At 44.4% G+C, this 25,362-nt stretch overlaps 1 pseudogene; it reads left to right on the forward strand.

Annotated features, from left to right (window-relative positions):
• Positions 1-24,363, forward strand: LOC123482566 (annotated as a pseudogene).
• The last annotated feature ends 999 nt before the right edge of the window (positions 24,364-25,362 follow it).

A 25,362-nucleotide genomic window follows, 5' to 3' on the forward strand; every position in this document is an offset into this window, starting at 1 on the left:
CAAAAAATGTGTTGTGGAGTTTACGCCATATTTCGTTGGTGCCCCATGGTTTATGCTGCAGCGATATAAATGATCAACGTCTTCAAACGGGATTGTTTTTTAATTGAACTACAGTTTGGAGACTGCGGAAAATAAGTTCTGTTTTTGTGTGATCATACCTACCTGCTCGTGTATGCCTTGCTCGCATTACAATGGTTGCGTCCTGTATTGACGTTTGCATGGGTCCATCATCGCTGTGGTGCTGAAAAGAAACGAACCCTTGCGGCCGTAGCGAGTGTATGCTGCTGCGAACGATGAGGAGATTTGTGTGGATCTGCAGCGGTTGAATTGCACCACCTCGCCCACTTATTGCTGTGTTCTTGATTTTATCCCTCAAAACCTGGACTCAACCGGAGCAGTTTATGAAGGTAAGCAGCCTGCATAATAATAACGTCATGCCATGGTTCGTTTGCTAGCTGCATAGCACAGCTGATGTAGCAAGCTAGCTAACTAGATGTTAATCTATCCAGAGACAGTATAGCTACACCTCTACGTTAGTGGTATATATTTGATGGCCTGGTGGCTGGCTTTCTAGCTAGCTAACATCACCTTTTTTTTTCTGTCCCTGTCAAATGGCAGCTGACAGCCATATAGGCTACAGTTAACTAGAATAGAACAGAACAGAACAGAATAGAGTGTGCACTTCTAACCTATGTCTGGTTTTGGGAGAGGGAGGGAGTGTAGGCCAGGGGAGAAGGTAGAGCCTAAATATATGTCTGGGTCAATAGATGGATAAACCTCTTTCTTGAATAAGTACACAGAGAGACCCCACTGATTCTGATTACAGGTAGGCTACACAGTGGTTTAGCTGGTTGACATAATAAACTCCACTCGGATTACATACAAGTCTTGTTTGTCTGTAATAATGCAGTTATGACACGTATTCATGTTGTATTTATGCTGCTGAATGCAAGACCCTGTGCTCGGTACTATCACAAGAAATATGGACGCTCTAGTCTAGTGCACTGACTGACTTCATAGAAACACTAGGATTCTAATCTACCTGCTACTACAAAGAAAGACTGAGCGAATAGAGCTTCACAGAAATGGCATCATCCCTAGAATCTATAGAATCCCCACAGATGTCATCCTAATATTCCCTTCTCTGCCTCCTTGCTGACCATAGTGGAATATAGAGATAGAGGAGCAGCCATTTGCTATCAGACAATCTCAACGGTCTCTATCTCTCTGATAAAGAGCTGCAGGGCTATAGTGGAGAATGAAGAGAGAGAGTAGAAATAAGAGGATGATTGTATCCTACACACACGGCTCCATCTCTCCATCCCTCCCCATCTGTCTAAAGCAGCCCCACATTTTTAGACTGGGTCAGTTATTGTCAAGTGCAAGGCTTTTGACAGTGCAATGAATGAGAGTGATGGGGTACATGGGCTGTGATGGGGGAGGAGGGGGAATGTGCTGAAACAGATGAAACCGAGCAACGTAGTGTGTGCTGCAGACAACGGAAAACGGTGGTAAATGACATAAAACACATATGTGCTCATTAAGCTCTAAAACAGGATGAATCACTAGGGGGTCTACATTGTAGTGTCCCCACCTCCACAGTTGGGGGTGGTGAGTTAATAACTATGCTGCTGGGGCTAAATATCTGAATGAATGAGATCGGTAGCAACAAACGCCTCTGGAGCTTTAAGAATGGGAGGGAGAGGCGGAAGGAAGGAATCGGGGAGAATGAGAATGAGAATGGCCGCAAAGTTTTTTTTTAAATCAATGTCAACGCTCTCTAACCTCTAGCTCACAGTCATCGATAACCTAATTGTGTTTGTTAGGCTATTCATCATTATGCTCAATTCTATGTGGACATAATTGATAGCCTATGTTGCACAGGAGTGCAAGTGATTTCATTTGCGACCCAGAAGCCTTTTCAGAGTGAATCTCTTCTGCCGTGAACAATGTTGTTTAGATTTGTGCCCAGGGTTAAATGGCTTGTTAGCTACTGTTGGCTTTAGCCTCACAGAGCTAAGAAGGCTTACTAGACCACGCATGGAAAAACACAGTAGTGGAAAGATAGAAAAAAAGAGTGCATACGCTCTCTAGTATCACGCATGAGTGTGTGATCTGTGATGCATGTGTTGCACTCCACAGTTGATCTAATGATGGCAGCCCTCCAAATGGCATCCTATTCCCTACTTAGTGCACTACTTTTGACCAGAGTCCTATGGTGAATAGGGTGCCATTTGGGATGTGTCTGTGGTGACTGAGGTCTGCAGAGTGGAAGATCTGAGAGGATGGGGAACTCCCTTTGTGTGTGGAACATAACCCACCTGGGTTGTGTTCAGTAGGGCGCACTGTAGGGAAACGTTTTGAAACGAAAATGAGTGTTTGTTATTGGACAAGTACAAGTAGTCCCTCCTTGTTTTAGTCACTTGTCTTCCGTTTCATGCCTAATGAACATGACCCTGGTTGTTTGTACTGTAGTATCTTGGGGGACAGATGTATCTGAGCTGTACACACAGCATGTTAATCCAGTGCTGGAGTGGGTGGGAGTGTTTCAGGAGCCACGGTTTGATAAAACGATTATGTCCCTTAGCTGTCATAACAGCTTATTGTACACAGATGCTTTGAAGAATGAATGTAGCCTAAGTACATTAAGGGATTTCTGTTTTATAACCCATAGTGATTACTGTATCAGATAGGTAATGCTGCCCTGTCGTACTTGGTGTGAAAATACTTAGACAATGGTAGGCCAACATATCACCTGATGGAAATGTAAAACAATGTTTAGCCTAATTTATTTAGGGGGTTAGGCTACTAGCTTCGGTCTAGGGCCTAGGGGTTGCATTGGGATTCAAGGTAGGCTAGCTCCTCTGCATTTGGCGTGGTGTCGGTCTGGTCTCTCCATCCAGCTCCAGTAATCCAGAGCTGTGGCTCTATTACTGAAAGGTCACTCAGCCCCCTGAGACTCAGCCTATGATTTGGACTCTGTTATGGTGGGTGGGTGGTGGTGTTGGCAGGCGAGCTAGGTTGGAAGTGGGTTGCTCAGCTCTTTTAGGTTACACTGACACACAGTCTATCTGCTCCCATCCCTCAAGTTCATGGGTATTAGATGGACCCACCCCCCACTCAAGGCAAGCTGCCATAGCCATTCACTGCCAACTCATGTGTGGTTGTCCTGCATGCTATAGGGACAGAAAGTGCAGTAAACAAACACAGTGACAGACAGTAAAGGTCAAAGTAGGTATTTATGGATCAGTATGTTTATAGGGATTCTACTGTGACTGTTCCTTGTGTTGACATTTGCATACTGTTTGTGATTATTTTGGGACTGCAACTTTGTTTAAAGGAGGGCTCTACGTTGTAAATAACCTTAGTCTTAACCTGAGACTCATTGGGACATTTGCCTTTTTCTGTAGGTAAGCGATAGTAAACCAAAACAGTCATGTCCTGAATAGACGAATAGATAATAAGATATGGTTCAGGCCAGGACAGCTCCACTCCCTAGATATTGATTATTTCATTCAAGAATTCAAGACAATTTATAACACGGAAAACATAGACAAAGCGCATGTGAACTGTTAAAAACAAGTTAAAAATAATGGCAATGATAAACATTATAGAATAATAGCCTAGTAGGTTTTGAAGCGTATGATCCCTGATCCCCCTGCTTTAACCTCTCTCTAACTGTGAGAAGATGAGACCCGTGACAGGGTATGACCCATGTGAGTTCTAGAGACGGGGCCAGTGTGACAACACCGTACAGCGCCTCAGCATGTCTTTGTGTGTTGCACTGTGACATTCACAGGAACACCATTGTCACTGACAAAAGCTCTGCTGCTGGTGTGGCCATGGTTTATTTCGGGACCTTTCTGTGTGCTGTCAATGGATGATGTCATGCAGGAAAAAGGTCAAAGGTGATATAGCCTATCCAGGTTGTTGTAAAACTCTTTCTATGTTTCTGCAGTAAATGTTCTCCCCTAATATTTGATATGACTATGAAATATGATTTTTATATGTATTTATCACCCTTCCCCCTGTTATTACAACTTTATAACTCAGCATTAGGCCTGACAGCATCCATCTGTGTGTGTGTGGTGTGTGTGTGTGGTGTGTGTGTGTATGGACTCTGGTGGGGACGTGAAGACTGCTAACCCTCCTGGGGAAGTCCCCTATAGTGTGTGTAGCTCTCTTCCTCCCAGCGGTGGTGAACTGGGTCATGCCTCACTGAATCACTGAATCCTTTCATTGTACTGCAGCCTGACTGTAAGACCATGGACCGTAAAGGATCAAGGGCAATGGATCTGATAGGGATCTCTTTCTAGAAATGCTATAATGACGTATGACATCATCAGCATCAGTCACAGATTTAAGGAGTGCGTTGTCTTTATTCTTTTTTACTTGACTCAAATATGCCGTTGCCGACTGCTTTAAATAAAAATGAAGACAAGGCTAGCCATTCTCCATTCCATAATGCAATGTAATGTATTTAAATGCAGTATAATATAAGGTCCCTAACCCTGCTGTTTTGTTTCTCTGTGTTGCAGACCCAGTGTGGACAGTAATGACCTCACGCTCCCGGTTGCCAGCTGGCAGTAACCACAATGTCCGAGCATCGGAGCTGGCACAAGACAGGCAGACACAGAGGTGGTCTGTAATGTTCTTCTGCTGGATAACACAATTCAAGCCTTCAAAGTTAACGTACGTACTGTACTATACTAACCCCAGCACCTACACTGACTGTACAGCCCTACATATCACCATAGAGAATGACTGAGTTAGGGCCTTCTCTCAAGACTAGTTGTCTATCAAGACTAGTTGTCTATCAATAGGCTACACAGTAACCAAGTAGGCCTATAAAGATACATTAGACTTTGTTTCAAGGGCAATTCTGCCACTTTTCAACCTCATATTCATTACCTCCAGCACCATACAGTTTCTAAATATGTGAAAACGGCACGTTTCTATGATCTGTGGTTAAAAAGATAAGAAAGGTCCTAAAAAATGCTTCTCTGTGACATCACAGGGTAGGATTAAAACGAAGAAAAACAGAGGGAGGGTGTTTTCTTGCTCCCCCACAAATCTTATAGTGTTTGAAAATGATGTCATTGGGTAGAACCTTTTAACTTTATATATTTTTTCTACAAAATGTAGAAAGGCACCATTTTCACATATGTATACACTGGTATTGTGCTGGAGATAATGCAAATGAGGTTGAAAAGTGGTGGAGTTGCCCTTTAAAGTACAGATGCATTGCAGTAGTAGGACCGAAGGAGCCTGGGTAATTTTAGATATCTGTCATTAATAGCAGCATAGCAGAGACATAGCAGAATGTTTGGCATTTTGGTTTAAAAGGAGTCTCGGGGGTTACTAGCCAATGGAGTAAACACTTACACCAGGACTGAACTGCACACATCACAATGGCTTTTCCGAGCCAAGTGTGGGGGCTATCTGGCCCGTGTGGTGTACCGTGGGTGGGGGCAGAGAGGAACAATGTTAGTGCAGTCCCCTCTGTGAGGTACTCTTAATTACAACACACACACAGCACCTCAGTCTAACCCCCGAGCATCTCTGTTGCCCCGATACTCTTTGTTCTGTTCTGGGGCAAATAAATCTGCTCAGCTACTGCCCTCTAATCCCCTGGTCATGAATTAAGATGAGTCCATTTCTGGGACTACAGAGCTGCCATTATGGAGTCCTTTGTCTTTACTAGTGCCATGCGGGGGTAAACCAGGTCAATGCTTCACTGCCAGTCAGGATTAGGTGAATACAGGCCTATATCTCGGGTTGTGTGCATCACGTTTGTGTGCATATGTGTTTCATATGCTTTGTTGGCGTTGATGTCGGTTCTATCCTCTGGGAACCATCCAGTGTGCACAGACACATCATGTACCCACAGGGGAAGTCAGTACTGAATGACAACTGACAGCTCCATCATCATGTCCTCTGGCATTCTACTGCCACGCGTGCACCACCTCCAATACTTGCACTGCACTGGGAATCTACAAGAAGGCTTCTAACAGGCGTCTGTTTAACTTCTAGAGCTGTAGAGCTTCATTGTTCCAGTTTTCATCTCCTGCCTTTAAAGCCCCTCGTTAGCTGGTAGTTTGATTCCCAACGTGGCTGCTGTGCATTAGCCTAGTGGCTGGAGAGAGTATGACTTGATTGCTGCTGACCACTATGGTTAAAGCTAATCTCCAGGTTGACGCACAGCACTCTGATTTAACCCGTTGGTTCCACATAGACTTGTGTGTGGGGTTTAGGGCTGTTGCGGTTACCGTATTACCGCCACACCGGCAGTCATGAGTCATGACCGCAGTAAAATTCCACGTGACTCGTAATCTCCTCTTATGCACTCTGGACATGTTGTGGTGGTGCCCAACTCGCTAACGATCAGGTCGCTAATGGCCTGGTACTCAGGGCTCTGTTGTCCCCTCTAACCACTCTCACATCAATGCAAATGCAATCAAAAATCACATCAAACACTTTTCATCAAAACAATATCATGCTTTAAAACTCACATCGCTGTGATGATCAATTTGAAGAAAGAAGTTCAACAGCAGGTTGAAACTGAGTGGAAAACATGGCCATTGTGGATGTTGTTTCAAAGACTAAAACAAAGAAATGGACAGCGCTTTCTAAGGTGATGATTAATTCATATTACGCATAGCAAATAAACAAAACTGATTTAAGATGTCTTTGGTACATAATTGATCTAGCCTATACTCCATAATTAAACACATTCGAGTAAACGCCTTTGAGTGTGGACTGTATTATTTTGCATACTGGATGGACTGGTTACCTTATGCTACGCTCCAAAATGTCTATCCACGGGTCTGGGAGAGAACTTATAACCCTGGGCGATGCTGTTGGTTCATTGATTGTGCAGGGCTGCTTACGGTTAGCCTACAATTATAGTGAATTAGATTTTGAATGGCCTAGTAATAGTGCTTTTTAAAATGTGTTTTTATTAATTGGGTGACACATGACCTTTTGCTACAGAATATCTCACAACTGTGTATTTCCGTCTCCTCCACTCTCTCCTTTATTACTTTCTTCCCAGCACACAGAGGGGCTGTCAACAATTTAGTGAAATATGTTTCATATTGATGTTCCTGAACAGATTTCACTTGGTTTCTTGGGTAGTGGCAGGAACAGGGGTTTGAGAGCCCATGGCATACAGAGTTTGGGTGGAATATAACCATCTGCAGCGGAGCATGCGCTTCAAACAGTGGTTGATGCGTGGAGTGAAATAAGTGTTCTATTTATTTCTCATCTGCTCATATTAAGCACAGCTCCGCTATAAAAACCGAGTAACCCTATTCGCGTGCATACGGATGTCTTTTTTCCCCTGCCCCTGTCCCTGCCCAGTTGATAATGGGCCAATCTAAATCCAAACTAATTTTACATATTAGTAAAGACAAGATTACATTGAAAATAGTCTGATGGGTGAAAATAGGATCACTTGATGAGAGAACAGCTGTGCAGCCTGAGGCAAGGAACAGAGCGCAAGCTTTTTTAGCGACTTTCTCAAATCATCAATAGCCTATAGTGGCATCATGCAGCCCATATATGTTTTGATTTCTAAGGCATTCTAAGGTTTGTATCATTCACAACTAAAGTTGCCAAATAACTCTACATTTAGCGTATATTATCACTTTTACACTCAACATAGCACTCGCTCCGTAATGGGAAAAATATCCTTTCTATTTTATTCAGCTAAAGTTCAATTACATCCTTTTTTACTATTGCACGAATAACCGGCTGACAAAATGTCATGACTGCCACAGCCCTAGTGGTGTTTACTTATTTATAAAGATACTTAATTATTTCCGTTTTTATTAATTTCCTCTACATTATTGATCACCTAATGTCAGTGACACAGTCAAACACAGTCATGAAAGTACATCTGTTTCAGTGCATGGGGGTCATAGTGAAGCTCCATGGAAATCACTGTTTCAATGAAACATACCAGTCAACTGGTTGGTCCGGCTTCTTTACATTACTGAGAGATTGGCGTGTATGTAGTTAGGTGATTGAAACATGCTTTTTCTGCTTTCCTGCTTTCCTGCCTGGTTGGCATTACAAGGTACACTGGGGATTTAATGGCAGGATATGATTGTGGAGCCTCAGTTGAGATTGAGAAGTATGGTGTTCCTCAAGGCTCAATAGTTCGGACCAATGGTCTTCCTACCACTAGTAGCCTAGTGGGTAGCCTATATGACATTGGCCAATCAAATCAGGCAAAGAGAAGTCACTGTGTGTAGTATAGTTTGTGTTCCTTCCTTCTCCCATCTCAATAATACATGGTCTGGTTCTGTGTTCCAGAAGCCTGTGGTTGCACATTGCCCTGACACTTCTAGAAAGCAGGCTGTGAGGCCTTGTTATGAAAAAGCTTACAATGCCCAACCTCCAGTTAGAAATCCAGTAGGCTAAGCATTACACATACTTGTGTGATAGTTGGCAATAACCCTCTATCAATTAAGTATTTTTAGGCTACTCTGTATTGGAGGTGTCAATCGCTTTATGGCCAACACACTTCCCAGTCCTACGTTGCTTCAGTGATCTGTATTATGAGATAGCCATATGTCTGTCTGGTTTCTCTCCTTGCAGAAGCTACGATCAAGGACAGGTCCTGCTGGATGTAGTGTTCAAACACCTGGAGCTGACGGAGAGAGACTACTTGGCCTAGAGCTGGCCGACTGACTCCTCAGACAGTCAGGTGAGGCATCTTATCAGAACCCAGAACCAAATCTTGCCTACGCTAGGTAACTAGCTAGCTCCTCGATTTACTCGTTTATTTGAACAGTCTGTCACGAGATTAGGTGAGGCCTTGAGATTGTGCATGTTAGACTACATTGCAGTCGGACGGCGCAGAATCACTGATCTACAAATCAACTGGCTTCCGAAATTACTAATTATTATGTGATCAGGATTAGTGGATCTACGCAGGGCCTTGCTCTGGCTGATCCCCTCAAACACGCTGATTGGGCATAGCAGCATCTCATGAATAGGCTCTCTCCAGCCCTGTCAGCAAACTGTGGCGTTTCTACAGCAAACGGATTGAGATGCTAAGAAGATTATGGGTCATGATCCGCAAACAATAGAGTTGAAACAGCGGCTAGAATAGTATGTAGAGGCTACCGATTTGTGTTTCTGAAAGTTCACAAATAACAATGCAATTATTCAGTTGTGACTGCTGAAATTCAGACTTTTATACAATGTAGATTTTGATGATGCTATCTCGCAAAACCGTAGAGTTCTATTCTAAACTTGCTCTAATGTTATGAGTAGAAATGTATCTTCCATTTTGTATGGCCTATTTTCCCTCTTGTCCCATACTGTGTCTGAGGTTGTCTTCATCCATATTTTACGATTGGCTGGATCCAACCAAACCGATTAGAAAGCAATTAAAAAGTATGTTTGATACATTTGGAATATTCTCTAGTATTTTGAATATTATATTTATAGCTAGTTTTCGTTCCATTAATCTGCTTGTTTGTTTTTACTTCAGGGGGGTCTGCACACAGTTTGAACTTTAGGGTTAAATTCTTTGTAACCGACCCCAATAAACTTCAGGAGGAGTATACACGGTAAGTGCTAATGGTGTGACAAAAAATGTAAATGTAAATAAAAAGGCAATACACTATAGGCCTTCCTCTATGCTATCTAGGCTATTCTCCATACAGTTTGATTATAAGTGGACTCAAAAGCCTATATTGATCTTGTTGTTCTGGGTCCCCTTTAGGTACCAGTACTTTTTGCAGATTAAACAGGACATACTTAGTGGAAGGTGAGTGTGAATTTGATAAACACACAGCTCCTTATTTGATTGGTTTATTCAAACATTTTAATAATCTTCTTGTGATGAATTTGAGTAATAACTGAATCCTGGGCTTGCAGGCTGCCGTGTCCATACACCACAGCCGCTCTTCTTGCTTCATACGCTGTTCAATGTAAGTACTTAAATAATTCCTCTTAGCTATTCAAATATACTACTGACTTATGGTCTTATACATTCTGCCTCAAACCGAGTAACTAACTGAATGTATGATAGAACATGTTCAGTAGTGTATGTTCTCTGTTTCCCTCCAATATCCACCATGTGATTTCAAGCGTTGAGAGTATGGGGGATCAGAGTATTACAGTAGCTTGGAAACCCCAGACCAAAACACAACCATAATACTACTTCATACTTACGGCTTGTAATGAGGCTGCTTTCATGTACCTGGCTGCTGCGGGTCCTTGCTCATTGACCCCAATACGCTGCTGAGAGGGAGGAGGAGCAGCACAATCACCACAACCAGCTAGCAGAAGGGCAGAAGAACACTGCCCATTGGTTGTTAGCTAATAGGCGCGACTGGATGCTGGGATAACTGGCTGGCTGGCTGACTGGCTGGGTCCCTCGTGGGGTTGTAGTAAACGTATCATGCTATGTGGGAGGTATAGAGGTCGCAGGAGGAAATGGAAAGTGGCCATGGTGGTCTCGAAATAACTGTAATAACAATAATAGCATGGAGGGTATTTCCATGTGCTAGTCTGTCTGTCAGTCACAATTCTGACCAGGATAGTTAGTGTATGTTGGGCTATTACTGTCCATTTTCCCCATTGTTTTCACATACTGATGTGTAGTTTCTATTAAAATGAAAGAGCAAGGCTATTTAGTTAATTTATTCACATTATTGAGCTACATATTTTTCTTAAAGTGCTGGAAACGGATGCACTTAACCCTAACTTCCTCATGTCTGCTCCCTTTTCATTACGGAAGACAGGGTTTGTGAATCCCAAATGGCACCCTGTTCCAAAGTGCACTATTTTTGACCAGAGCCCTATGAGCTGAGTAGTGCACTATAAAGTGGAATAGGGTACCATTTGGGATGAGGCAGTGTTTATGCAGTATGGAAACACTGAGACACTCAGCAGGGAGGACTCGTCTCTCTGTCTCTCTTTTCAAAACATTGACAAAAGGCAGTGTTTGCTCCTCTCAAGGCTGCAAAAGTCCTGCTTCTTTCCGTTTGCACACAAAGGAGAAGTTTGACAGAAAATGAGTGAATGAATGGGAGCTGTACAGGAGGAAGGGAAGAGAGGCGTGAAGAAGGCCTCATTGTGCTCTGTGTCACACACACACACACACACACACACAAACACTCACACACTGTGCTTTGTGTTGTGTTGCAGCTGAGCTAGGGGACTACAGTCACGACGAGAACTTGCCCGGCTACTCTCGAATACTCTTTCATCCCCAATGCACCACAAGACTTTGAGAACAGATTGCCAAACAGCATCATGACGCAAGTAAGATGGGCAAACTCTCAACTGATATTGTGTGAGTGTGTGGATACATCGGAGTAAAACAGGAAATGCACAAAAAGATCAAGTAACTTCTAGATTAAACAGAATGGACTGCTCATTCACTGCAGCTGGGGGCTGGGGCGGTCAGACCTTGTGCCCAGTCAGAACAAGGGCTGTCATTGTTTAGCCCTCTCACAGAGATGGTAGGGTGGCCTACTCTGCTCTCTGAATGGCCTGTGTGGAAACCAACTAGGTCTCTCTCTCTCTCTTGCCTCTCTCTCCCTATCTCACACTCTCTCTGTCTTTCTTTTCAGGGGACTGTCTCCTGCCCAGTCAGGTTCAGCTATCTAAACACAGCACGGACACACTTAGGGCTCTTGGAGTCCAATTGCACACTATGCAAGGGTAAGTGTTCAGTGTGTGCAATGGATGATGCATGACCTACTACCTGCCCCCAATTTAACCTTCTTCAATGTGGTTTCATTAACAGTGTGGTGGTTAGCACCCTCCTCCATTGCCCAACTATTGGGTTTCTGTTAAGTAGATCCCATCCATAGGAAGTCAGAAAGCTGGGCGCTTTTAATCCTCCGTGTCCCCTTTTTCCCTCCTCCGTTACAGGATCAAAGCAACACTGAGATTTTAATCGGAGTGATGTCAACTGGGATGTCATCTATAAGAACAGAGTCCGAATCAACTGCTTTCCATGGTGAGTCAAATCAATTGAGTATGTTTCCACATTCAGCCACGGTCTCCATGCAGGGGAGCCATTGGATAGGACACACAGAACCTAAAGTATTATAAACTGGGTGGTTCGAGCCCCTAATGCTGATTGGCTGACAGCTGTGGTATATCAACCGTATACCACAGTATGACAAAATATGTATTTTTACTGCTCTAATTACGTTGGTAACCAGTTTATAACAGCAATAAGGCACCTCGGGGGTTTGTGGTATATGGCCAATATACCACGGCTAAGAGGCTGGTTTGAGGCACTCCATGTTGCATCGTGCAGAACAGCCCTTAGCCGTGGTATATTGGCCATACCACACCTCTCTGGCCTTATTGCTTAAGTAACAAACAGTAGTAGCAAACGTAGCATGAAAGCGATAATGAATCAATAGCGTTTTACGATGCTCTGCCTCCTTTCCATGGTCCAGATTCAGCCACAGCTTCTATTGAGGCTAACTCTGCTGTAAAGTGGCAACATGAGCCCTCTCCCCCACTGTTCCGATCTTCGCCCTACTCCCTTTGATGGTACAGTACAGTGGAGTTTTATCTTCATGAAAAGAGACTTCTGAGAAATGAGTAATAGTGTAATTGTGTCAGGTTGTGACAATGCCGTCTATCTTTAGATTCTCTCTCTGAGTCATGCTTTAGGAACCAGGGAAATAGGCCAGCAGGCAGAATGGAACTATAGAACACTGAACATAGAACACTGAAAATGATTGGTTTCTGATGAAGAATGGCGGAGATTCTTATGGATGATAACATGGGTGGCAGAGGAATATGTATTCTATACGCATCCATTGGCTTAGGACACTGGATATGGTCTCTGTTATCTATGAAATTAAGGAGAGATTCCTTCCTATAGTAATAGCTTCCTTCCTCTTTCTTTCTTTCTTTCTTTCTTTCTTTCTTTCTTTCAGGTACGATTGTAAAGATTCTCGTTTAAATGTAGACAATTTTTTTATTCAACTCCAGAAGAGAATTGGTAAGTATGTCCTGATTTCAACTGTGATTACATCCCTACTATTGGGAGAGCTCAAATTCTCTCTCATCATTATTCATATTGGAGAATACATAATGCACCTTGTGTGCTAGGCTGGTCATATGAAACTAAATCTAAAATCATTTGATCCCAACTAGGGCTTCTAGTAGTGGAAGACACACAAAAAACACTTTAAAAGCTGTTGTACAGTACTTAACATCTAGATTAAAATGATGTCATGCGCTTATAATTCATGTATCCGAGTAGAGAAGTACTACAGAAATACCATAGTGTCTAGCCTAGAAGAAGCTATCTCATGGCCGATATTATGCAAGTCGAAGGGTGATTTCTTCCTCTGTATCCATATTCTTTTAGGTAGATCTGTGTGACATCAGTTGATCATATGTGATAATCACACACACCTGGCTGTGCCATGCTTCATTGCCGTGCACTGTACGCCCTAAGTGTGCTGGGCCCACCACATGACCCTCTCTCTCTCCCTCCCTCCCTCGCCCTCTCTCTCTCTCCTCCCTCCCTCGCCCTCTCTCTCCCCCTCCCTCCCTCCCTCCCTCGCCCCTCTCTCGTCCTCTCCCTCGCCCTCTCTCTTCCTCCCTCCCTCCTCGCCCTCTCTCTCTCTGCTCTCTCTCTCTCTCTCCCTTCCTCCCTCCCCCTCTCTCCCTCGCCCTCGCCTCTCTCTTCCCTCCCTCCTCCTCGCCCTCTCTCTCTCTGCTCTCTCTCTGTCTCTCTCTCTCTCCCTTCCTCCCTCGCCCTCTCTCCCTCCCTCCCTCGCCCTCTCTCTCTCTCCCTCCCTCCCTCTCTCAGAATGAGCGAGGCGGTAACCTTTAACATGGTGAACACCGAGCCTGTGAGAACCTATGGAAGGCCTGTGTAGAGTCCCACACCTTCTTCAGGCTGGACCGACCCTTACCACACCACAGAAGAACTTCTTTGCACATGTCTTCCAGCTGGGCTCCAAGTGCCGCTACTGGTGAGTAGCCAGGGGAATGTGTCATTGTGTCCCAAATTACACCCCTATCCCTATATTGTGCACTACTTTTGACCAGGCCCTGTTTTGGACTCTGCCTGGAAGTGCATAGTCTCTGGTGCATATTATATATGTGTTTTGAAAGAGAGTCCGTGATCAAGTTGTTGATCCCAGCAGGCAGAACTGGCTGTAATGGTGGCATTTCAACCCATTTTTTCCATAAAGATTATGATTTGTTTGTCATATGTTTACATGAGTCTTGTCATTAAGTGTGTGTAACTGTATAGCTACTGTCTAAAGGTGTGTAAACCTCACAGAGAAAACAGTACAAAAAAAGGGTTCTGTGGTTGTCCCCATAGGGAACCCTTTTTGGTTCAGGTAGAACCCTCTCGTGGAAAGGGTTCTGCATGAAACCCCTAAAAGTTTCTGCCTGGAACAAAGGGTTTCTTCAAAGGTTTTCCTATGGGAAAGCCGAAAACCCTTTTCATTCTAGATAGCACCTTTTTTTTCTAAGAGTGTAGGCTACACATTACCTAATCCTTTCAATTTCCCCTGACTCACTCGACAGTTCAGATCCAGCCTCTAATTCGTGTTACCCTCAATAACACATCATTTTGATGAAGCATATTTACATTTTTGGACCAATCATGAGCCCGGTGCCATTTGACCTATTGTGCTCTGCGTATCACAGAAATCGTGTGGGCTGGTTTGCATAACACAGGAATATGTTTGCTGCTGCCTCCTACATCTGCCAGTAGAGACCCAAAGCTCCAGTCTCTCACTTTGCCAATGCCATATCATGCCGCGTGAGTGGCCGACAAATAATGTGACAGAGTAAAGAGAACTATGGTTTCACACTGGGGTGTGTCCTTCTTAGCACTTCCTGCTGGCTCACTACACACACTTGTAAAATGTCTAAAAAAGTAGGCAGTGCAACACTGGTTTGGTCCCCTCTTACTCCAGGAATGAAAGTGTGAGGGCAGAGGTTGGCGGTGAGTGTTTTTCCGTTTAAATGTTAAAATATAATATTTCTTGTTATATGCGGTGGGAGGGCAGAGGTGCAGTCTGTCCAGTACGGCAAGAAGGGCCATCAAGGACAGGGTGTTCGAGGTAAGACACATTCTGAAACCCAAATGAAGTGACGCCTTATTGCGCACTAATAGTAAGAGAATGACATCAGAGATGTGAGAACATGAGAGACAGGGATGGCGGAATCTTCCACTGAATAATGACCAAAAGTCTAGTTGTAAACAGTTTTTCATCCTGCTAAGTTGAAATACGATGACTGTTTTACCTGCTGCAGTCCAATCTATCAATAACAATGACCTCCCTTATCATCAACCCATCAGGTCTCCCAGTAAGCCCCTCGGTGCGGAGGCTGATGGGTGGAGAGATGGACTGGGAGTCAGTCAGCCGGACCTCCAGAGCCTCTCTGTCTGGGGGCCGTCTGGAGACAGAGCCTGCCCACCACGCTCCCCACCAGGCACCCCCAACCAGTGAGTAGCCCCTAACCCTAAGTGTAAGCAAACAGTACATTCCTTCGTTTCAAATCCATAGGCTGGACTGAACAAGTGCACACTTCGGGAACGGAGGGAGTAAGTAGGGCGGCAGGTAGCTTAGTGGTTAAGACGCGTTGTGCCAGTAACCGAAGGTTGCTGGTTCTAATCCCGAGCCGACTAGGTGAAAAAATCTGTCTGTGCCCTTGAGCAAGGCACTTCAGGCCTAAGTGCACTCTGTAAGTCGCTCTGGATAAGAGCGTCTGCTAAATAACTAAAATGTAAATGTAAATGTAAGGAAATTGGGCTATAGATGTAATCTACTGTTGAGAAGGAGGAGCAATGTCAAGTACCTCTAAATAGCGTTGGATGACAGTAACACGGGTACCTTACATGTTCCTCCTCCTCTCTCTCCTCTTGTCTCAGCAAACCCAAGTTTGCACAAGAGCACCTGCGGCCGTCCTCGTGGGACACCTGCTGGACCATGTGATCTACCAACCAGCCTCGGCCTGCCAAACCCACCAATCACAAGTCAGCCTCCCTCACGCAGGCCAACTCCATCCCAGCCTAGATTCTACCCGTAAGTCTGTCCGACCACACACACACACACACACACACAGCCCATTTCAAACCAAAAACAGGCCATGAGCATCTCTTTTATCAGAGACTTGAGTCTGGTTGAATGTCCTTATACCGTCAACACACACACATACACACACACCGCCCTCTAATTTCTATGTCTTTACAAACCATTTGTTTTTATTATGTAAATACCCCGGGGCTGTAGCACCAAGCTCTGCCTGCCTGAGACTACCTAAAATAGGCCTCTTTCATGGCTGTCATTTAAGCGTCCATATTGGGGTTGGAACTTGGAGGCAGGCTGAAGCCAGAGCGCCAGCAGATTGTGCAGGCACATCACAATGTGAATGCTTGTTATGTTAATAAACAGACAGTGTGGGCTGAACCATTGCAAATCTTCTCATAACAGCGAAATATGCCATTAGTCAGTTTCTCTTTCCCTCTTGTAAAATGAAGGATGGTGACACACAGACAGTATTCTCTGCATGTGTATTTGAAAAGAGCAGAAATCTTTGAAGTGGTTTGGCATGTTTGTTTCGCTTTGTGTTTTTCTGCTCCCACTATCTCTCTCTCTCTCTCTCTCTCTCTCTCTCTTTCTCTCTCTCTCTCTCTCTCTCTCTCTCTCTCTCTCTCTCTCTCTCTCTCTCTCTCTCTCTCTCTCTCTCTCTCTCTCTCTCTCTCTCTCTCTCTCTCTCTCTCTCTCTCTCTCTCTCTCTCTCTCTTCTCTCTCTCTCTCTCTCTCTCTCTCTCTCTCTCTCTCTCTCTCTCTCTCTCTCTCTCTTCTCTTTCTTTCTCTTTCTTTCTCTCTGTCTCTCTCTCTCTCTTTCTCTCTCTCTCTCTCTCTCTCTCTCGCACTCTCCTCTCTCTCTCCCTCTCTCTCTCTCTCTCTCTCTCTCTCTCACCCCTCTCTCTCTCTCTCTCGCTCTCGCTCTTTCCCTCTTTTTCTTTGGATAAGCGCTTCTCCAGTGTACCTGTGCGTGTCATTTTTGGCCTTATCACTCTCTGTGGTCCTCTGTGTATCTCTGTTGTAGACTCCTTTTGGGGAGTCTGTAGCACTAGACGCTGTTTGTTTTGGTGAGTGCTGTCCCAACCAGTTAACCTCCACCAGGATCTGTGCTCCAGGGCTGCTCAGAGGCACAGCAGGCTAAACAACATGGATGTCTCTCTGACTGGGGGGGAAGTACATGAACACATCAAGCTGGGTAATATGCTGGTAGGACACCCAGCGCCTCTCCAAGAGCTAGTAAGCTGTTCTAGTACACAGGCTGGGCTTTGGCACTGAGCAATGATAGGAAATAGGGGAAGACTTCCTATGAACTGAGAACCCTCTGCTCTGGCTGAGCCTTGTAATGATTCAGTGGACACAGAATATGATTATTACCTTCTGACAAATGGGTTGCGTGAAAGGAAGTATTCCATTGAGAGGTTAAGCTCTGGAACATGACAGTTTCCACTGTGTAGTTAATGTTGAGTCAGGGAGCTCTCGACCTAAGTGTGTGTGTGTGTGTGTTTCCAGGTTCATATATAACGCTCAAAAGGGGAAAGCACCACGCAATAATACGACATCATTTATGTATTAATTTGCTTATTCTCATTAAAGCCTGCACTAGGTTGATGTTTGGATATCTGCTGTATTAGAATTTTGCTGCAAGGACTCATTTGGTTTGTCTGTGTCCAGGTCACCAGGCTCGACCTCGGTGGCCAGCGCCCGCTCTGCCCCCTAAGCAACCAGGAGGCCTCTGTCCAGCCAGTCCCAGTCCCACTCTCAGCGGGAGTTGGACAACCACATCAATAGGCTATGACACACCTCTGTCAGAAGACAAGACTATAGTAAGGAGAGAGACCTACGCACTACACAGACACACACTCACCACACACACATAGTGATTGCTAGTTAGTAAAACCAACGAGAGGCATCTTTGTACATCAGTTTTATCCTACATTTCGTTTTGCTAAAAGCGTTGTTTTGTGCTTTGCTTTGTGTTTTTTCTTCTCACCCTCACAGCCCAATGGAGTGGTTCCTCATGACAATCTGGTATTAATTAAAATGTACCCCGATGAACAAGGGCGATTTGGATTCAATGTGAAGGGTGGGCTGGACAAAAATGCCTGTGATCGTGTCCGAGTGGCCCCAGGAACAGCGGTGCGTGTCGTACTACCTGGGCCACCATCACTGCAAAACCCTGAACTTCTCAAATGACTTTCACAATAATGAATAATGAAAAAATACACACTGTTCTCTTCTATTCTGATTTAATGCCCTCCCCAGGCTGACCTGTGTGTTCCCGGCTGAGCGAGGGGGACCAGGTGGTTCTGATCACGGTCACATCTCGACACACCACGACCAGGTGGTATGTTCATCACCAGGGGAGGAGAGCTGACTCAGGAGAGCTGAACCCGCTGGTCAGACCCAGCGGTGAGGAGAGAACAGAACAGCCTTGTGGTCCTTTATGGTCCTTTATGATCCTTTGGTCCTCTGTTAGCTCAGTTGGTAGAGCATTGGCAGCGCCAGGATAGTGGGTTTAATTCCCGGGACCACCCATATATAAGAAAAAAGTATGCCCGCATGACTGTAAGTCACTTTGGATCAAATCTTCTGCTAAATGGCATGTGTTATTGTTCGAATTTTTTACAGCAGTGTCCCTGAAACAAGAGGGAGTGAGGGGCCATAGCTGCTGCCTGTCCCTGAACAAGAGGGAGTGAGGGGACCCATAGTGCTGTCCCTGAAACAAGAGGGGGTGGGGGACCATGGCTCTGCCTGTCCCTGAAACAAGAGAGAGGAATAGCTGCCTGTCCCTGAAACAAGAGGGAGTGAGGGACCATAGCTTGCCTGTCCCTGAAACAAGAGGGAGTGAGGGACCATAACGGCCTGTCCTATATTGGGTCAATACAGATCCACTATACTATAGGCATTGGTTTGATTAAAGTTGGAATCCTTTGCGGTGAAACTGCCGCGTCCGTTTGTGATATTACAACAACAAAGACAGTACTTCAAACAACAAACACTGTTTTATTCCTCGGACATCACTGCATGCGTGATAGAACAGAGAGTATGTGCTACGATTTTTTTTAAATTAAGTTTCTGGAAGCTCATCTTTTCAAAACCAAAACAACATCATCAATCGCTTGGGGCAGCTATTGGCGCTATCTCGTCTAGTGCGGATCTCAGCTTTAGGCAAAGCATCCAGTCGACAGTGTAATCATTCGGAGGGGGCGTTTTTAATTTGACTGCTGCCTTTTTGCCACACCCTTTCTTTGTGTTTTGCTGTTGTTGTTGCTTAGTTTTCTGAGTGCTGTCACCTGCAGTGGATGTGCAATGTTCAGCCATGCTGTCATCCTTCCTGTTGTTCCTCCAGCCATGTATGACCTGGTGAGGAGGAGAAGCTGGAGGATGGAGATACAGAGTCTAACTACCATACTCCCCAGAAAGGCTCCCCAGACCAGCCCCAGCCAGACCACCACCCATCCTGCTGGAGAGACTCCATACTACAGTAAGCTTGAGCACTGGGGCCGTACAGCAACAGTTTGATGTTAGTCCACATATACTACATATGATGTATAATATATACTACAATATATAGTTTATGTTTAGCTGAAGGAGGGCCTGAGTACTTGGAAGGTTGGCGTTTATTGGGTGAATCTTGTCCTGGAGGCAGAGCTGGGCGTTTGCTCGATGGGCCAGTTGCAAAGTCAAAATTGGCTGTGTTGTAAATTCATGAAAACAAAAATTATATTTTTGGACTTCATGTATAGGGTTAGGCATAAGGTTAGCAGTGTGGTATATATTTTTGTTGTTGTTGTGTTTTTTTTTTTTTTTGGGGGGGTTGGTTTAAAATCAGATTTCATGACTTTGTTGCTGTGCCGGCTGGTGACTTTCGCTGCAGAGCTGCCTCCACTACATGAGTCATCCCAATAAGGGATTTCATTAATGAGGGTGGCAGGTAGCCTAATGGTTAGAGCAACAAAGTGAAAATCTGTGATTTGCCCTTGAGCAAGGTGCCAACCTAATTGCTCCAGGATCGGCGTTGGCAATGGCTGACCTGGGCCGTGACCCCACTCTCCGAGGGGTGTCTCAGAGGGAGTTGGGATATGCAAGAAAGCACATGGAATAGGACAAATATAAGCACCCACCACAATATATTATAATGCAAATACCAGCCTGCGAGTGCTAGGTCGTACAGGCCAGTCTGATCAAATATTTTTATAACTAACCCAAGATACACCACAGGTGTTGTTTCCAGTGGGAGCAAATGAAGCATAGTGGGTGGGAACAAGCAAGGAGGTGCGGCAGGTGCCAAGCGCGGGCTAGTGCGTTCCTATTGGTGTATTTTAGCATGTATTTGCATAATTCCGTTAGGGCACGCCTACTCTGTGAAGTGCTAGTGTGCAATAACTCAATTCGCCCTTACACTCCCCTTCTAAACAACGCAATTTTTGGGAAACGTTGGCAAGGGGTAAAGTTCACAAAACAGTCCACTCTGTCGTAAACAGATTCTTGTTTTGGGAACAGAATGCTGTATTGACTCAAATGTTTCTTTGTGAGGAATTCGACAGAATGTAGGCCCAGTTCCATCTCCGCCATACTCTCCTACTGCGGCCACCAAGCTTCCTTTTCTCCTCCACTATATTTGGTGTGGAGTGGAAATTCCAATAGGATGCTTCAGATTTATACATCCAGTGTAACATCTGGCTCTTCTCTGTCTGTTGTGGGATGTTAGTCCACTCATGCTAACTACAGTATTATGCTTGTTGTTCACATGGGCCAAATAACTAGTGCTACTTCTGTGGCCCCATGGCCCTTGTGTCTCTAAACTGCTCCCCAGTCCACTTTGATATTATCATGCAGTTGGTTATTCAAAGTTTCCACTGGTTCTAGAATGTGAACTTCACATTGCACAGGCTAAGACCGATCAGATAGCATCTAGTCATTAACCAAAGAGAGAGGGAAAGAGTGAAATAAAGAGGAAAGGAAATATTGAAAGTTTATTGCTTCCTGTTATTGTTCCACACTGCCTCAAACGTTTCCTGTTTGTGTTCCACTGATGGGTTATCAGTGAGAATTGTGGTTTGGTAACCTGAAACCAAGCTCATGTCAAGCCCGGTCTGAACTTCAGTTAACCTATGACAAATGTTAACCATTGTGTTTTTGTTTTGATGTTTCTCAGCAATCTCTACCGGAAAAAGGCCTGGATTGACAATGTCATGTGCGAAATTACCTCAGAACATTTCCAAAAATCGATATCGAGACATTTCACCATGTGAGTATACTGAACCATCAGAATGGCGTCTTCTATCGCATATGTCTGTACTTCCTCATTCAATGATGTACGTAAATGCCCTCTGTCTCACCTGCCACCCCTTTCACTCTCTTCCTGTATCTGCTGTCTCACAGATGATACAACCAGGTTATTCTGAAGGGCGAGGATGGGGACTATATCAATCCAAATTACATCAATGTGAGGGCCTTCTCCCTTCTTCTTTTCTTGATACTCACCTCTTTGATATATACGCCACAATATTTGATTTTATTACCGAGACCGCTACACCTTCCTTCGACTGTGGTATCTCACGCACAAACACCCCGGAAAGAGACATTGACTAACTTTGCTTGTAGATACTCAACACTGTCAGTACCTAAATCACATCAGAAGACCATTTTTTAGACTGAAACATGGATTATGCTTACGTATATGAATTTGCCAATATGCAGCTATACATATGTGTATGTTTGCCAACCCATACCATTCTCCTGGCCCATAGATGGTGATCCCGCGTCCAGTGCGTAAACCGCTACCTTCGCGCCATTGCAGGGCCCTCTGCCCAGCCGCCTGCTCTGACTTCTGGAGGATGACTTGGGAACAGGGGCTCCAACATGGTGGTCGTGCTCACCACGCCCCGGGTGGAGAGGGGGTCGGGTATGTCGCGTCCCCAACCAGGGTTTCAGTTTGCTCTCTACATTTCAGCCCCTTCCCAATGCTTTTGGTCTTGTTTTGGAATTTCTAGTGGTAACAATGAGGTGGAAATTAAAACATTTCCATTCCCCAAAGAAAATAGACAAACTATACTTCCTCTTATATCCAATTATCCTTTTGTTTCATTCCCAGGTGAAGTGTCATCAGTTTGGCCCAACCCTGGTGCCATCGCTACCCATGGGGACTTCCAGGTGTCCTGTGTGACAGAAGAAGGGAAATCAGCATTTCTGGTCAAGAGATAACTCTCCACACCTGAGTAGGACCATTTCTTGTATAATCTCTTATGGACAACTACGTAAACATCGAGCATCTGACTAAAATTACTTGAGATTTTATTTCTGGGTTAGCGACATTACTTTTTGCACTTAGTGAAAACTGCTATGAAAAAAAGTATAAAAAACATAATAATACATTTGAATGATTGATTGATTCTATTCGAGTGGGAGGCAGGCGCTGACTCAGATCCAGTACATGGCCTGGCCTGACCACCCCGGTGTCCCCAGGCGAGCTACACTGACTTCCTGGACTTTGTCAGTCTGGTCCGAGGCAAGAGGAGGGCAAGGAGGGGCGGTGATAGTACACTGCAGGTAAGTTCTCACACTAACACTGCACTCACTAACAAGTAAGCTCTTATCCCCTCAACTAACATCTATAAGCCATCTCACTGTTGATACAGCTTTGAAGTAGGTCTAACCTTTTACACAACATCTTTAAATATAAGCCTTTGTACATCTACCTCATAACCTGACTTAAAAAAGCATTTTCCCTTTTACTTGAATCAGGCGATAAGACACTTTGCATGTTGTTGTAGCAACAGTGATTGATTACAGGAATTGGGGATTGAGGATTTGAATCCTCTTCTATCATTGCTGCCATCTTCAGCCTCATCTCACTCTCCTCGTCACTCTGTGCGCGCTTGGGTTGGTCGGACGGGGGTGCTCATCACCATGGAAACAGCCATGTGTTTGATTGAGTGGAATCAGCCCGTGTATCCGTTGGATGTCGTGGGGGACAATGAGGACCAGAGAGGCCACTGATGATCCAGACCCCGGTAATCTAATCTGTGATGCATAGATGCATAGCAATGAGACTATAAGAGAACAGCAGAGGCTCTATCCTCCAATGGCCGGGTTGGTTGTTTAGCAACAAAGCCGGCGGCGTGTCTCGCAACTATAGGGCAAGATGGGTTGGCTTAGATCAGGGGCCTCCAAACTTTTCTAGCATGAAAGCTACTTTTAAAAAATTAATCATGTCGCGAGCTACCTATATGTTTTTAGCTTTCAAATCAGTATTTTATTGTCCTCTACCCTGCAACTCTTCCCCGGGTCCTTGGTGTACAATATATTTATTTTCTGTCCAATAAACCTAGTAAAGTAATGCTTAATAAACAATTCTAATTTGTATTTTCCCCAATTCCGTTATCTCCGTAAAAAGTTGTGTCTGGTTTAGCTTCTTGAGCACAAATAATCATGATATACAGTACCAGTCAAAGTTTGGACACACATTTCTATCTCATTCCAGGCTTTTTCTTAATTTTTACTATTTTCTACATTGTAGAATAATAGTGAAGACATCAAAACTATAAAATAACACATATGGAATCATGTAGTAACCAAAAAAAAGTGTTAAACAAATCAAAATATATTTTATATTTGAGATTCTTCAAGTAGCCACCTTTGCCTTTGACAGCTTTGCACACTCTTGGTCAAATAAGACTGTTAAAATCACCAGGAATTCAGCAAAAAAATTTGTTTAATTTAGGAAATCTGTTCCCAAGCATTCCCCCGAATAAAAAGAGATGTGAACATGTCGCCAATGTAATCAAGGTGTGAAATTATTGTTATTTTTAATTACAGTCTCTTATTGGGCTTAGTTGTGGTCAGTTTGTAGTCCCCTGTAGCTCAGTTGGTAGAGCATGGCGCTTGCAGAGGGTTGTGGGTTCGTTTCCCACGGACATGAAAAATTATGCATGTAAGTCGCTCTGGATAAACCTCTCTAAATGACTAAAATGTAAATGTAAATTTGCAGTGTACATATTATTATAATTATGTTCTTTGGCCCCCCGACCATCCGCTCCGACAAAAAATCGTCCAGTGGCTGAATCTAGTTACTCTATAACCTTGGTGTCCAAATGCTACAGTTATCACTGTGTAACTACTGTACACACTCCCGACCGTGCCATAATACAGGAAGTAATCATTTTCATCAGTACTGGTCACTCTCATTTAACCTCAGTCTCTTTGCTCTGTTTTCTTCCAGAGCCAGTACAGGTTTGTCTGGGGGGCGATCCTCAAGGTGTATAGGGGTAACTGGTCGCCCCTGACGCCCACAAAGCCCTGACATCCATGCAGTCTCTGACGCCCTCTAAGCCCCCTGACATCCATAGAGTCTCTGACACCTACCAAGCCCCTGACATCCATAGAGTCTCTGACACCTACAAAGACCCCTGACATCCATAGAGTCTCCGAGCACCTACAAAGCCCCTGACATCCATAAGTCTCTGACACCTACAAAGCCCTTGACACCCATAGAGTCTCTGGCACCCACAAAGCCAGAGGTAGAGACAGACAGAGTCGGCTTTTAGCCCTGCTGGGACAGACTGACTGATTGATGGCTGAAAGGCTGCATTTGCCTAAGCACCACCCTCTTCTTCCACAGCCTGTCTGTCTATCTGTCTGTCTGGAGCCTGTCTGTCTGACTCCCCCTCAGTCTCAGTCACAATAGTCTCTTCCCACATCCGCCACCTTGGTCCGGCAAGAGGGCTACAGTCACAACCATGGAGGCGGCTACCGACAACCACTCGAACTGGCCTGTGAGGGGAAACAAAAGCACTGTTGCACTTTGTGGCGACAAACGTGATACTTTGGAGAGGTATTTGAAGAAGGTTCAATGATCAACTGGAATTGGGGATATTAGCAAGGGTCCAGGATCAAGAAAGAAGTGAGAAACAGAACAGTAGATGGATTGGATAATATTGCTAATAGTGTCATTACTTTGACAAACTTTAATAATGAACATGGCAACTCAAAGGAAAGTGGACTGGCGTTTGTTTTCAACCCATCAGTGCATCATCACAATGTTGTCATATCAGTGGCTTCTTTACAGACTAGTCTTTCTGTCTTTCATTACTCCATAGACTTAATAAGTCAATTTCTTTTCAATCAAAACTATTCGTCATTAAACTCCATTCTATGTAAGGTCCTAGTAAAGCGCTCTGACTTCTACACTATGCTACTACTCATCTTATCATCTCCTGCTTTCTCTCATTGAGGCTATAGGTTGTCTGATTGTTTCAATCAGATGGGTACTTGGGCTTTTTATATGTATTTGTCTACAGAT

This window comes from Coregonus clupeaformis, chromosome 35 (assembly GCF_020615455.1).
Source record: "Coregonus clupeaformis isolate EN_2021a chromosome 35, ASM2061545v1, whole genome shotgun sequence".
NCBI lineage: Eukaryota > Metazoa > Chordata > Actinopteri > Salmoniformes > Salmonidae > Coregonus > Coregonus clupeaformis.